Source organism: Tamandua tetradactyla, chromosome 2 (genome assembly GCF_023851605.1).
Source record: "Tamandua tetradactyla isolate mTamTet1 chromosome 2, mTamTet1.pri, whole genome shotgun sequence".
Classification (NCBI taxonomy): domain Eukaryota; kingdom Metazoa; phylum Chordata; class Mammalia; order Pilosa; family Myrmecophagidae; genus Tamandua; species Tamandua tetradactyla.
Window position 1 is genome coordinate 199,429,317 of NC_135328.1, and position 6,307 is coordinate 199,435,623.

General features: G+C 48.6%; 1 protein-coding gene and 1 long non-coding RNA gene across 7 annotated transcripts in view; one reads left to right on the forward strand and one right to left on the reverse strand.

The window, feature by feature from the left end:
- The window catches only part of LOC143674667 (uncharacterized), a 23,329-nt gene extending 22,648 nt beyond the window's left edge, over window positions 1-681 (forward strand). Inside the window, exon 3 of the long non-coding RNA XR_013171150.1 lies at window positions 621-681. This is a non-coding gene — a long non-coding RNA (uncharacterized LOC143674667). The remainder of the gene's footprint in view (window positions 1-620) is intronic.
- Window positions 1-2,247, reverse strand: part of PIGV (phosphatidylinositol glycan anchor biosynthesis class V) — a 9,609-nt gene extending 7,362 nt beyond the window's left edge. For 5 of the 6 annotated variants that reach the window (XR_013171149.1, XR_013171148.1, XM_077150704.1 and 2 more), the window contains exons 1-2: window positions 1,898-2,247; window positions 1,117-1,210 (exon numbers count right to left, since the gene is read on the reverse strand). The gene's annotated coding sequence lies outside the window, so the exon portion shown is untranslated. The remainder of the gene's footprint in view (window positions 1-1,116; window positions 1,211-1,897) is intronic. The other variant, XM_077150705.1, reaches the window with a different exon arrangement.
- Between the last annotated feature and the right edge of the window lie 4,060 nt (window positions 2,248-6,307).

Genomic DNA, 6,307 nt, shown 5'->3' on the forward strand with positions numbered 1-6,307 from the left:
AGCGGGTTTGTTAAACTAAGTGGAGAAGAAAAACAAAACCACTACTCAGCAGGACTTTAGCCAGCTCACACTGCTAAAACAAACTTAGGGAGAAGACAGAACTGGCTACTAAGGATGGAGGAAACTGTTATTTCCCATCTCTTTGCTGTAATGACAGCAATGTATAAACAATTGGAAAGCCATTCTGAGACAAGGGATGCATTTTAAGGCCTTTTTTTTTTGCAATTCCTTGGGCTAAAAGAAATAGTCATGGCTCCTACAGAACTTTCAAACACCATGTTGGGGAATCAGAAAGGAGGGCAATAGCATCAGAAGTTCATCAGTTTGGGGTGAAGAAAATCTATCCCCAAAGGAAAAAAGTATTTAAACTGAGAAATTAATATAGAGGACTAGAAGACTTCTTCCTTCTCTTATCTAGATAATACCTATAAAAGCTTTATGTATCATTTTTTTTTCTAGAATTCTCTGATTCTCACTAGACTATGTGATATGCTTCCATTGCACTCTGCCTTGTCGTGTTTACTACCTATTGCTTATTTAAGCTGCTAGTCAACCCCAATAGACTAGAAGTTCTATGAGAATATGGGCTTTGTCTACCTTGCTCACTGCTGTTTCCCCAGGTGAAATCCCTGCATGAAAACGGTAACAGAAGGATAAGGCATCACAAGCTCACTGGCTCTGGATATAAAATCGCTGCGGCAAATATTTCTCCCACCATATTTCATGTTAAGAGCGAGAGGACAAAGTCACAGAAGCCACAGGAAAATAAAAGTTCCCTTTGGCCAACAGCAAAAGTGCTGTTTCCTCAGCACAAGAGGGCGCCTGCTGCTTATTCCATCAACCGGTGGCCTGCAGGAAGGGAGGAGCCACCAACCCACACTGGTTAGCTCATGAAAATTCAGTTCAAAAGGCAAGTTTCTGAAATCCCCCCCGAGAGCAGCCGTAGTTTGTGAACCCACCTAACATTTCCAACATCGGACTTGCTGAATCGAGAGAAATCAGAAAAACCGGCAAAGCCAACCTCACACGGCTGCTCTTTCTCTATACCACCGCGACTTCAGTCTTGTTCTCTTCCCACCCACATGCAGAAAAGTAGTTGGGAATAGAACAACCCACCTCTACCTCTTCACCAGGCTTCCATTCTTCCTGTCTCCTCTCCAGAGTCAAGCTGCAGCCTCAGCGGCCACAGGAGACTTTAGCTTACACTTAGCTTACAGGTAAGACAAATAAAAACAAAATAAAACCAGTCAGTTCTCCCTCTCGTCTGATTGACAACCTCATTTCCCAACAACCTCTTTGCCAAATCACAGATTTTAAGCGGCAGGTCACTTAAGAGATATCTAGTTTCATTCTTTTACTTCCTCGTGAGGGAAACAGACCCCAGAGAGGTAATACAAGTCTACATCGTTAAAACATTTTTATATTGGGGATCTCAGATTCTGTGAGGTCAGTATAATTACCATCCCCTCTTTATGGAAGTGGAAACTGAGGCTCACTGTGGTCAACTGAAACACGCAAGACTACTTAAGAGAATGTTCGGGGTCATGTTTTCTGCTTGGGAAACCTCATCGTCTTCCCCTCTAACTTCATCTCTGGTCAAAGGATCTGTGCTCTTTCAGTGCCAGGTTTATAAACCAGGTCTCCCAACTCCTAGCCCTATACTTTAGCCAACGACAGAACATGCTCTCGCTGGGCAGGCTGAGAGCAGGGAGGGCCTTAACCGACAATTTACGAGAGCCTGTTGAGTTAGGGCCCCGGACCCTCTGAGTTAGACTCTCATCTTCCGGGGTGGGGAATGAGATCTGACCTAGCGACCTCAGGGCCAGAGGCCTAGCAGGCCGTCCCAGACTAGAGGCCGCCTTCGGCCAGTCATGCCAGGCCCGAAGTCCGTTCTGACCTGCTCCTTTCTGACACAGCCGCTACCGGGCACCGGGCATCTATCTTCCACGGCCCAGGGGCCACTCCCGAGGGGCCAGCGGAATTCCGCCAGGCCGTAGGGTCGGAAAGCGGGAGAGGGCGGGAGGCTGTAGAGGAAGAGGCGGCGCCAGGAGACCAGTGGAGCGAAGGGGCGGGGACTCTTGCTCCTCCACGGGCATCATCGCCCGCCTCTCGGCCTCCATTTGACGACCTCTCATAGCACCAGGGTTCCCAGGGTAGCACCCAGTCCCCAGCGCCCGCGCGTCTGGACCTCCCAGACAGGGCCCGAGCCGTAGCACCTCCATCCGGGAACCCGAGCGATCCGCGCCTGCGCACTGGCACGGCCGACGGCGATCCCGCCTTGCTCCTGCCCGGACTCGGAGCGCCCCCCCCGCCTCTTCCCGCGGCGGCCATGTTGGCTCCGGGTGCGCCGGACGGGAACGGTGTAGCCCGACGACTCTGCTTGTCAGCTTTAGCACCTTCCCGCCCTGATGACACCTGAAGAGTCCTCCCTCGCACTTCACCCTCCCTCAAAGCCTCTCCCCCCGCCTTCGTTTGGTCCTCCGGGATTGCTGTCTCAAAGTCGGTGGTCTTGTTCCAGTTCCATCCCGCAGACATTCACTGAATTTCCGTAGTGTGCCCAGGCTCTCTTAACTGGGCACCTGCAGCCTCTTCGCAGAAGCCAGAGCCGCACTAGCCCTACTGTCAGCCAACAGCAGCTTAGTACAGGGCCTGGCACGTAATAGGTGTTCTCTGGAAAGAAAAGCCTTCTTGGGGCTTCTGTGGCTGGCAGCGGTAACTTGCGTTCTGGGTGTGAAGAAAGTGGGGGATCCCCTTGACTGTTCACCTCCTCCGGCAACCAAGGACCTTATGTCCTCATTCAATCCCCAGCCCCACCTCAGGTGACTAATGAGGATGGTGAAGGAAACCTCAGAGAACAGCCCCATGATTCTTTTCTCCTCCCTCATTAAAGCAGTTTCTTTCATAGGAAGTGGGGTCAAAAAAGAAGAAGAAAGTGAGAAGCTGACTCAATAAAACCGTTTGTTGAGGAGAAGCAGCGCAGTTGGGACCCCTGTAACGGAAACTGTTAGAACAACTTTGCACCCTCCTCAAAGGAAACAGATAATAAATCCTTCTCCGTTGGTGGATTTCTTGTTTCTCAGGATTCCAAAGCCTTCTGTGGTTTCAGTTATCTGCCCTCCAAAACGAAGCTGGGGTCCGGGTTAGCCTCTGGCCACAGCCCTGGCTGAGGGAGGGGTTTATCTTCTCCAACAGCTACTAATGTGGGTGGGAACAAAGAGGTGTTTACTATCTCTTCAGGCAAAGACGCTAGCCCACATCAGCTCTATGGTGGCCAGGAACTCTTGTCTTTTGATTCTCTATAATTTTTCACAGACCTTAAGACCTAAACTGCTCCCAGATATTTATTGTAAAGTGGACAGAGAACAAATCACGTATTAGTCATTAGGTGTTGGAGAAGAAGGGGAAAAATGGAATTTAGAAGGCCTTCCCCCCCCACCCCAGGTTTTTCAACGAGGCACCATTTTCAGCCTCGGAGACCTGTGAGTGAAATGTCAAAATTGGGGCACTCTTGTGATGGAGACCTAAGATTATGGTTTGAATGTCTAAAGCCTGGGAAGCTCCAGGCAGCACTCTGCAAAATGAGAACTGTGAAATGAACTGTCCTTGCTCTGTGAATTCACACAGGAAAAATACATACATTCTCGGTGTTCCTTCTGTCTACACCAAATTCCCTCAAATTTCTATTTATACAAAGGACAGGGGTCTCTTGTGAGAAGTCAAAATGTTTTCTAAAAGCTCAATTGTCCCTCTTGAGGTAGAACTTTGTCCAGATCTTCAGCTCTACTTTCCTGCAATTTCTCCTCCTTTCCTTCTCTGCTACCCAACCCCCTCCTCTTCGGCTCTGTTTCCTGTTTCATTTTCTGGCTCCTGCTCCGACAGGAAAACAGGGAAGCTGAATCTTGGTGTTCTCAAAGCCCTGGCTCGTCAGATTAGAACGAGATTGGGTGAGATGGGAGGGGGTTCTGGGCCTCCAAGGCTGTGAGTGAGTAGTGGAGGAGGCGGCTCTCTCCAGTCTTTGCTTGTAGAGCCTGCAGCTAAAATGGAGCCTCCATCAACACAGGGAGTCAGCTGTGCAACTAGAATAGCAGAAAGCAAGCGAGAGAGAGCTGGATCCCAGTGCTCCGGAAGACTTACCCCTCCCAGCTACTTCCACTAAGAAGCAAATATCCCACACCATCAAGGATCGGTTTCATAATACAAACCCCTAACCCAAACAATGCAAGCAATGCGGTCTCTAGAATGTAAGAGGGTTCTAGTATTTCTGTTTCTTGAAATTGCCTGGCTCTTGCTGTTTCCCCTGCTTAGAACATTCTGCTACCAGACCACCCCTTGGCAGGCCCAGTATATTTGGGTCTTAGTTCAAATGGCGTCTCCTCCTTGTAGAGGCCTTCCCTGACTACCCAGTCACAACTACCACCCTGTACTATCCCATCACCCTGTTTTATTTTATTCATAACACTTAACACCTGGTTATGTCATCCATGAGTTTTACTTGTTTTGTCGTTTGTATCCCTCTTCTGGCACGTAAGCTCTATGAGAGCAGGGGCCTTGTTCACCAAGGTATTCCCAGCACCTAGTGCACATTCTGCTTATTCAATAAAGACCTGCTAAGTGATTTAATTATTTTAAATCCAATACCTACTTTATATGGATGAGGGAACTATGGTTCAGAGAGGGCAAGTGCCTGGCTTGAGGTCACATAGTTAGCGGCTACAGAGGTTATGAATTCACAAATGAAAAAGACCTGCATTCAGGTCTCCAGCCTCCCAGGCTGGTACTTTCCACTACTCTACAGTATTCTAATCTCTCTCTCAGGTTTACCGCATTTCTATTTCTTCCTTTTCCTACCAGGAGTCTTTACGCAGTATGCCAAGGACACAGGGCATGCTGAGTTTTAACAGGTCTTACCTACTCTTTTCTCCACAAAATTCCTATCCCGTTTGGTTTATTCAACAATTTTGGATTGCTTAGGAAGTGAGGATGCACCACTGAGCAAGAAAGGCACAGTGTTTGCCCTCTTGAGGATGACAATATCTGCTTTATAGGATGTAGGTTGCTTGGCATAAAGTACTTAATAAAGGTGGGCTATTATAACTCCCTGAACAAATAAGGGGAGCATGATTTCCCCAGTGAAGGTGTGGAGAAGGAAATTTGGTAGTTCTCATGGAGTACTTACTTCCTTCCCCGATGACTTGTTTCTCTGCAGCTTACTTGCATTGCCTCTGCCTCCACATCTGGAGGCCTTGGCCCTAGTCAGTAGAGGGATGTCCCAGTATATTTATGTTTAGTAATTCAGTTTCCAGAAACGAAACTTTCCATGGTCCTAACTCTGCAGGAATGAATGGAGTTGCTGACCCTGTTGCTGGACATCGACTGAGGCCACACCATTATGGGGCAGAAGTGATCATGCTGGCCTCTGGTTTCTGTCACTTCCAGCTGTTAGGAGGCAGACTAATGCTTTTTGCTGTGGATGAAAGGGCATTTGCTGGCAATTTCCAAGGATGCTGGGAGACACCTACATCCATCCTTACACCTGGGTGGCATCAGTCAGGTCTTGGACATCTACCAAAAGCATCCTTTTTGGCTTCTGCCATGCCACTCGATACCCATCCCCAAGACAAAGCCCCTGCCCTGCTTCCCAACTTCAGGAGCCATACACTGATCCTTTAAAGTCATGGATGCTAGACAGTCTTCATCCTCCCTGCTTGTCTTTTCAGTTAGAAAACCAAACCTACGGTTGTTTCTCAGACCAGAAGCCTAGCGGGAAGGGCCTCACCCACTTGGGGGTGGCAGTGGCTGCAGGGCAAAAGAGCCAATGAGGTTGAGAGTATTGTTTAGGCTGGACTTGGCTGCTCTCCAGCTGTGAAAGAAGGTTAAGGTCATTTGGGGGGTGGGGAGGGAGGAGCCTGGGAAAAGAACTACTGGCCACACCCCTGCGTTCTCCACTGGCTAGGTTCTATTTACTTCTCAAAAGGACATTACTCACAGCTCAGTGACTAGCAGTTCTCTTGGCCCCGTGGTAACTCCAGTGAGAAATTGGAGACCAGGCTAGGCTGCCCCTGCATTGCAGTAAAGCAGATGAAAGGAACCCAGGAAACCGAACTCCTCGGTAATGCTCCACACACTGCCCAGAAATGCACTTTCTAGACTAGAAAATGGAGCTTAAAAGGCCTTGAGCAAAGATAGCCATTAACAACACTGTTCACCTAGATGTGAAAATTTTCCTATTTATTCTTCTCTAGAAGAGTCCTAGAGGGGCAAATGGGCTGAGGAAGGCTAGCCCGTTGTCTCCCTTGTTCAATAGATA